An 8,391-nucleotide genomic window follows, 5' to 3' on the forward strand; every position below is an offset into this window, starting at 1 on the left:
TTTTCCATTTTATAAGGCTCAATTTGGTTGTTCCCCAACACATGTTCATATTCCAAGGTGCATTAAATCATTGCATGCAAGTATTAAGAGAAAATTGACCAATGCATGTACATTATGCATGCATGCATTGCAATTAATGCATTAATAAACATAACTTTTTGAGAAAAACAAGAGCATTAATTAGGTGCTTTGCAAACTACAAAAAATATTCCACCACTCACCATCTTGGTTGGTGAGATTTTTGAATTAAGCCCTATAAACCGGAAAGGAGGGAGTACTGCTGTGTACGTGCAATAACTGACACCGTTGTATACATATATTACGGTTAATGGGGCGTTTGACAGGAATAGCCGCGTGGCAAGCTCTAGGCTAGTCTTTTTTCAGACGCATTAAACCTATCTCTCGGGACTTCTCGCACGCACCATCGTGCCACCCACAAAAACTTGTACTCCGAGTTTAGTAGTACGTTATACAGTAAGAGAAGAGGTGCACGCACGCACTCATCCTCTCACACACGCATCTGTTTTTTCTCGAAAAGGAGGATGATGACCCCTGGCCTCTGCATCTGGGAGTCACACACGCATCTGTAGCTACGAATTGTAGTGTTCTCAACCATCTAATTGGCTCTATCATGGATGTACCTATATACTAAAACATGCTAGATACATCTATATTTTCACAAATGGAAGGCATGTATTGTGGAACGGAGGGAGTGCTTGTCATCAAAATGGATAAAAAGGGACGTATCTAGAACTAAAATACGTCTACATACATCTCCTTTTATCCATTTTGATGACAAGTAGTACTTCTTACCCAAAGGAACTTTATATCCAACAGACACAAAAATATCCGTTCGACTGTTGGAAATTACTGATCTGATGTCGAAGTAATTGCTACATCACCACCAAAACCCACCATTTCTTAAGCTAAAGTAGACCAAGGTAATCCCTATATTAGCATATTGCTAAGATAAACAGAAGGCACTGTAGAAACATTTAGGACGTGAGCTTGTCAATCTGAATGTGGAGGGACACAAGCTTAGCCCCGGCCAGCAGCTTGGGCGGAACTGTCAAGAAGGTCAGCTCCTGCACGTCGACGTCGCCGGGATCCTTGCTGCTTGTCACCTCCATTTCCACCATGACGGCGTCGGTCGTGCCTTTGGGCTCCCCCGGCGGGCCGTTCGCCCACAGCTTGGCCACGTAGTGCGGCAGTGGGGATGCCCCCGCTCTGATGCAGACGACCGACACGGCGATAGGCACGCCGATGTCGAGCATGCCGCCGACCAAGAAAAACATGCGGCGGTCCTCCTCCACGAACAGCAAGAGCCATGGCTCCGACAGTGGCACTTGCAGCTGGAGCACCTTGCCGTATTGGATCCTGTGCACGGGCATGGGATGCGCGGTGTTGATGTGGTGGTAGAGCGCCGGCGGCGGGCCTTCGTAGCCGCAGACGGGCACGGGGCATTTGCAGGGCGCGAGCGGACACACGCTCTGGTGATCGGCGAGCTTGTGGTAAGTGACGTAGAGCCCACAGCCTTCGTGTGGGCACTCCACCCTCACCGACGAAAGGACGGAGTCCACCGCCGTGTTCCGCACGTTGAAGCCACTGCCGCGCTCACACTTCTGGCACTGCCGCTGGTTCCCGGGGCGCTCGACGCGGCAGTCCGCGCAGGCCAGGTGCCCTCCCTTGCGCTGCAGAAATCAATCGAACAGCACATCAATCAAGAAACCTGCACCTTGCTCAATCAGCCGAACGGACGAGGTGTATTTGAACCTCATACACTAGAGGCGTCAAGGGGCAGAGGCACAAGGGGCAGTGGAGCACGGTGAGGTCCATTGAGACCTTAGAGAGCTCCATTATCGGGTCCTGTTCGGTCTGCATGATCTCGCCCTCCTCGTGCACAGCCACCTCTCGACTTGGGCCGGGGTATTACAAAGCTTTACCGTCACATATTTTATACTACTTCAAGGTGCATTAAATCAACACATGCAAGTACTCCCTCCGGTCCTTTTTACTCCACACATTAGCTTTGTCTGAAATCAAAGTTTGCTAAGTTTGACCAAATTTATATTAAAAAATATTAACATCTATAACATCTAATAAATATAATATGAAAATATATTTCGAGATGGATCTAATAATAAATATGTTGTTATGTGAATGTTAATAATTTTTTGTATAGATTTGGTCAAAGTTGGATGAGATTGACTTCAGGCAAACCTAATATGCAGAGTAAAAAGGACCGGAGGGAGTATCAAAAGGAGAGCCACGGCATGCATGCATGCGTTGTAATTAATGCATCGGTAAACGCAAATTATTGAAATATATCGAGTGCAGTGCTTTGATGTGTCGCGTCAACTCGTACATCAACGAGAAGTTTGATTATCCTCTCCCTTATGGACTTAACTACACCTGCCTTTGGCTGTATGACAGGTTGGCCACACACCTATCGGGCCCACCTGTCATACACGCAAAGGCAGGAGCGTCCCTCCCTCGCCCATGAGCATGGTGGCTGGCAAGACTAGGAGAAGCTTTCGCTACACGCTCTCCCTCCCGCACGCGGTGGACATGCAGCAGTTCAATCGGTGTCAGATGGCCAGAAGCGTACTGTAGTACTCCTCCAGTGCAGTAGTACTCCATCATTGTTCGACTTCCCGAAGAGGCGAAGAGCCAAGCGCAGCCCGGACGCTCGTGTGGCAGTTTCATGTGTAGAGTAGTCTAGGATAGCGTGTACCATGAATGTAAGCTTAAAATCGTTGGGGTCGGCTCCATGCTATGTGGTCGTCTCGAAGTTTTTTAAAAAAAATTAAAATAGTCTTCTGGCCCCACCTGACACCCTGGTGATTGTAGTTTGCACGCTCATCTGGTCAAGACAGAAATATATTTTTTAATTTTTTTTTGAAAAGGGGGGACTCCCCGGCCTCTGCATCAGAACGATGCATATGGCCACATATATTTTAATTTGTGGTGGGTAAATGTTAGAGGTTGCAGCAAATATATTGTACATTGCGGGTCTTTCAACCAAGTTTAGAGGCAAGCATGTGGGGCCAGTGCTATGATGTGTCGCATCAACTCGTACAACGAGGAGAAGCTTGATTTTACTACACGCCTTCTCCCTCACCAATGCGCGCGGTTGCTCGCAAACGAGGACATGCTTTTGCTTAGTAGTACTTCTACAACAAGCTATCCGTCCCGCTCACGGTGGACGGACATGCAGCAGTGGATTCGACACTGTAGAAGCAGTAGTAGTAACATCATTGTTCGTCTTCTCGAAGAGGCGAAGAGCCAAGCGCAAACCGAATGTTGCAGTTGCGAACATTGGAGCACGCATATAGCCAGGCTCTTGCATGAGACAAAATTGCTATGTGAGCCCACTATTGTACTAGTACGTACAACTGCTTGCTAGTATAGCCCCACCACTCCAATCCATCTACTCCCAAGTCTCTGCGCAACACTGCTCACTCCAATCCAAGACCAAGTGACCAGAAGCCACAAGCACCTATGGAGGCGATGGACGCGAGCGGCAGTCGGTTGTGCCAAATCATCCAAGGCGCCGGCCTGTGGCCCCGCACCGTGCAGTGTTTCTAGACGGTGCTGGCGACCGCAGGCATCATTCACGCGGTCATCACCGCCGAGGGAGGAAACCCACAGCTGCCGGAGGGGCCCGATCCTCTGCCCGTGTCATTCTATCCGACACAGCACCGGCTCGGGAGGTCCTCCGACCCTTCTTCCTCCCTGCCGTATTGTCTGCAGATCCGACCTGCTGTCGCCGACATCCCGGCGACCCTCAGGTATAAGTTCTTCGAAAGCGGCCTTGCTCTACTGCCCCAGCTCCCCCACGTGTCTGCATGTGCATCTTTTTCTACTCCCATTAGCTCTTCCAAAGCCACCTAAATTTTTAGTATTATTAGAGGTAAAACTACTTCATGAATTTGAATCTAGGGCTTTGTTCAAACAACGAAGAAAGGGGGGAAAGTTGTAGCATGAATCTAGGACTTGATTCAAAGAGGAAATAATATGGTGAAAGTAGTAGAGACCAGATACCCAACCGGTCTCTTGGTTGAAAAGGGAAATAATGGGAAAATGCAGTACAAACTGGATAAGGAACAGATCTATTATTGGTTGAAAAAAGGATAGAAAGTGGCAGCTGGTGGACAAGTCAACAGAGTATGTCCAGGATTAGATTTGCTGCCATCACATAGTAAAAGGTCTCCAGGATTAGATTTGCTGCCCTCACATAGTAAAAGGTCTCAGGATTACATTTGCTGCCCTCACATAGTAAAAGGTCTCAGGATTAGATTTGCTGCCCTCACATAGTAAAAGGTCTCCAGGATTAGATTTGCTGCCCTCACATAGTAAAAGGTCTCCAGGATTAGATTTGCTGCCCTCACATAGTAAAAGGTCTCCAGGATTAGATTTGCTGCCCTCACATAGTAAAAGGTCTCCAGGATTAGATTTGCTGCCCTCACATAGTAAAAGGTCTCCAGGATTAGATTTGCTGCCCTCACATAGTAAAAGGTCTCCAGGATTAGATTTGCTGCCCTCACATAGTACAAGGTCTCCAGGATTAGGTTTGCTGCCCTCACATAGCATGAACAAACTCGGCATCACCACTTTATGCCTCCTTGTAGGTACATTGTGTTGATGCGTCCACTGTCGCATGTCCTTATACAAACCTTTTGTTGTTGTTAATGTAAGGGCGCATGTAAAATGAAGCGATCACGTTGTTACCTTAGGGACATGTCTAACTAGTGTTATTGTTAATCTAATGCCTCCAGTGATAAGATGCAATTAAACTGTGTTACAAATGGCACTCCTGCTGTTTTCCCCAGTATGAAAAGTAAGTTGCTCCTTTACGCTGCTGAGTGTCCTGGTGTCCCCACGGTCCCATGCCCTTAAACCAACTCTTTAGCTGCTGTTGATTTACTGTGTCTGGTAAACAAGCAATGCCACCATTAAAGTAATCCCATATTTGAGGAATCTCATTGTTGATTGTAATGCTTCTAGTAACATGAAGCATTGCTCACGTTTTAAAATTTCTACTGTCCTTGCGTGATTGTCATGAACATAATTAAGATGCTTCTTTTCATTTTGTATATGTTTCATATATTCTTATTGACCAGCAACTGTTTACTTTCTATCTTTTTGTGCAGATAGGGATATCCATTTCATCTTGTTGCTATTGTGACCTTTTGGTGAACTGCACAAAACACTTTTTTTTGGAATGAGTGTCTTGTGCAGTTCAACTAAAATGTCACGTGGGCAACATCTCTCAATTTTGGTGGAACTGCACAAAATGGTGATTGGAGTTTCCAAAATCTCCGTCAAGTTCTGCTGGTAATCTCGTGCAACATTTTATTAGCCTTTGCAAGATGGAGTCATCACTGTCACCACAATGGCACTTTATTTTAGTGGAACTGCACAAAAGGATAAGAAAATTATAGTTGCACCTTACATGAGCCGGACAGCCAACCTTAATGTTCCTCAATTTTAGTGCAACTACTAAAGAAGAACCTACCAGCTCACAAGAGCAAGTACTTCTTGCTAACTGAATGATGCAATCTTTGCTTCATTTCAGGTGAACTGCAGAAAAAGGTGCATGAATTGAATCATGGAACTCCAGGCAGACCTCATCCAAGTAGAGCTGGAGGTTGAGTTCAAGAAGGCCGCTATTAAAGAGAAATCATGCTCTCCTGTCTCCTTGTTTGTGCTGTGCAAACATGTTGTGCAAACAGGAATACTCAACTACAGATGTTGTGACGGTCAAGAGCATTCGCCAAGTTCTTCAATTGTATGACATGGCTAGCCAAGATGGATTTAAACCCGATATTCACTTTATCAAAAGGCTCTAATGGGTTGGTTCTGAATCTTGCAAGCTGGGAATCAGTGAGATGTGTAGGCATCTTTGTTGTACTTATTATTTGAATCTTATTTGTTGGTTCTGAATCTTGCAAGCTGGGAATCAATGAGATATGTAGGCATGTTTGTTGTACTTATTATTTGGATCTTATTTATTGGTTCTGAATCTTGCAAGCTGGGAATCAATGAGATGTGTAGGCATATTTGTTGTACTTATTATTTGGATCTTATTTGTTGGTTCTGAATCTTGCAAGCTGGGAAACACGGCATGATGATGCAGAGGACAACAACCATAACAAACAGTTCAAACTTGGTAGTATTATCTTTGTGAAAGTGCGACAAATGTGCAGATCGTGTGCGTCCTGAGAATAATAATTCTAATTGTTGTGCATGTTGATCCTATGGCACTGATAAAACGAGCGAATGCATTGCTTGTTTTAAGTATAAATTTCTATTAAAGCTAATTAAATTTAAGTAAAGTGACCACTAACTCCTGTTATTACAGTACCAATACAGACCCGCTCGTGAACCGACGTATGGCCTTGGGTGCATCTTCTGCCGGGCGTGCAGTGGACGAGGGAGGGGTAGTAACTGTTGTCGCCTGTACACACTCAGCTTACTGTTCAATCCAGTTCCCCAAGAGTTGAAAAACGAACTGCTGCCGCCTACACACTCGTTCACTCGAAGAGACTCCAATGGTGATCCGAGGGGTGAGCCTGCTGGATATGGACTTCAGCAAGGAGTTCCCCTTTGAGTTCGCCGTTCAGTCCTATGGCTGCACCAAGTTGAATGTGATGTACACCAACGATACGGACTTGGTGAAGCTCTACCTCGCCTCAGTCCTATGGCTGCACCAGGTTCTGGAGCATTCGCCCGTTTCATCGGCAACGCCGACTGCACCTTCGCTACGGTGGAGAGAAGGAAGAACGCGACGATGCGGCCATCTGGTGCAACAAGCTTGTCGACATCCAGAAGCAATACAAGATCATCAGCAACGGGCAGGAGAAGGACTCCGTGGTTGACCTCGCTGAGACCATCATCGACCCCTGACACGCCAACATGAAAGAAGACGACCTGAACACGTGGGAGGTACCTCTGAATCTAGCCTACATAACCTACACGGCCAAGGACGCATACGCATGCTATGACATGTACAGGCAGATCTTGGACATGAGGGCGTGTCTGCTTCCCGTAACCGACGAGTACATGGACAGCCGCAGCATCATGATCAAGCGTGCCAGGAAGGTCTAGATGTTGTACTTTATCTGTTTATAAGCACCTTTATCATCTGAGTGTTTCATGCATTAGCCTATGTGTCGTAATTATCTGTTTTGTCCAAAATATTTCTTTTAAGAACGCATTAACCTGATTGCTTTTTTAGTGGCTATTTGCTTATGTATGTAAACTAGTTCACTTGTCCGTAAAAAAAACTAGTTCACTCGGCTGTCGTGCTTTGAATCTCCTTCCTCCCAACATATTCCCCTCCTCAGGTGGACCCATCAGGTCTCTGAATTTTCTCCCACTTTCTTTTTCGATGTAAACTGATTTTTCTCCCAGTACTTTCCCCTAGAACCAACTCAACTGTCCCACGTCTAGCCTAAAAATAATAATACCCCACGTACTATTAACTCATCAAATTAAAATGATACTTTATTTCATAAGTTTAAAGTTCTTACAAAATAATAATTATTATTATTTATATATAACTTGGCAAGTTAACTCCTAGTGATTGCGTACATAAGCTTGCAAAGATTTTACTGACGTGCAATCATGTGTTTATGTTTTTATAACATTTCTCCGTCTAGCCCAACATGATATTTTCACCCAGCCCAGCAAGTCCGCGGATTTAAACGGGCTACATAGATGCTACATCATTGTTTCACCCAGCCCACCAAATGGACTAAAAAGAAATAGACTGGTTGACATGTGGGCCAGTAGGTCGAAGCCTAAGAAGGTGTTGGATTTACATCCAACGCCGGCATTCTTGTTCAATCTCTCGTCTTCTTGCTCCAGCCGCCCAAAGCAGCGCCAGTCGTGCCGCATGCTCCTGCCTCTCGTGGCCGGCTGTGATGTCGCGGAGGCCTCACCGCCCCCTACTACTCCCACCGCTAGCCCAGGGTATCCCTCTACTCACCCACACCCCCTGTTATTCTGCGGCGACGGCAGCCTCACGCCGCAGCCGAACCAGTGAACCCTCGTACTCCTCTCCGCGTGGGCATCCACTGACGCGTCTTCCCCGGCTCCGCGTCGTCCCCTTCCTAGGCCTCGCCGTCGTCCACCGCCTTGGTGCTCTCGGTGCGGCGTGGTCAATGTGGTCAACGACCGACTTCCATCGGAAGAGTACTGTACGTGGAGAGGCTGACAGCTGGGTCCACGACCACAGCCCAGTTTTTTGTGATTTGCCAAGTAAGTCGCTTTGTCAGGCCTGTTGGGCTCCAAATCTTTCAAGATGAGGAGAGCTTCATTCGGCTGGCCGAGAAAATGGCCTATCAGTAATGAGAAATGGGTTGTACATTTTTAAAACACATCAAA

At 46.3% G+C, this 8,391-nt stretch overlaps 1 pseudogene; it reads right to left on the minus strand.

Annotated features, from left to right (window-relative positions):
- Nucleotides 1-995: 995 nt before the first annotated feature.
- LOC125516068 lies at nucleotides 996-2,454 on the minus strand (annotated as a pseudogene).
- Nucleotides 2,455-8,391: the final 5,937 nt, after the last annotated feature.

Source organism: Triticum urartu, chromosome 6 (genome assembly GCF_003073215.2).
Source record: "Triticum urartu cultivar G1812 chromosome 6, Tu2.1, whole genome shotgun sequence".
Classification (NCBI taxonomy): domain Eukaryota; kingdom Viridiplantae; phylum Streptophyta; class Magnoliopsida; order Poales; family Poaceae; genus Triticum; species Triticum urartu.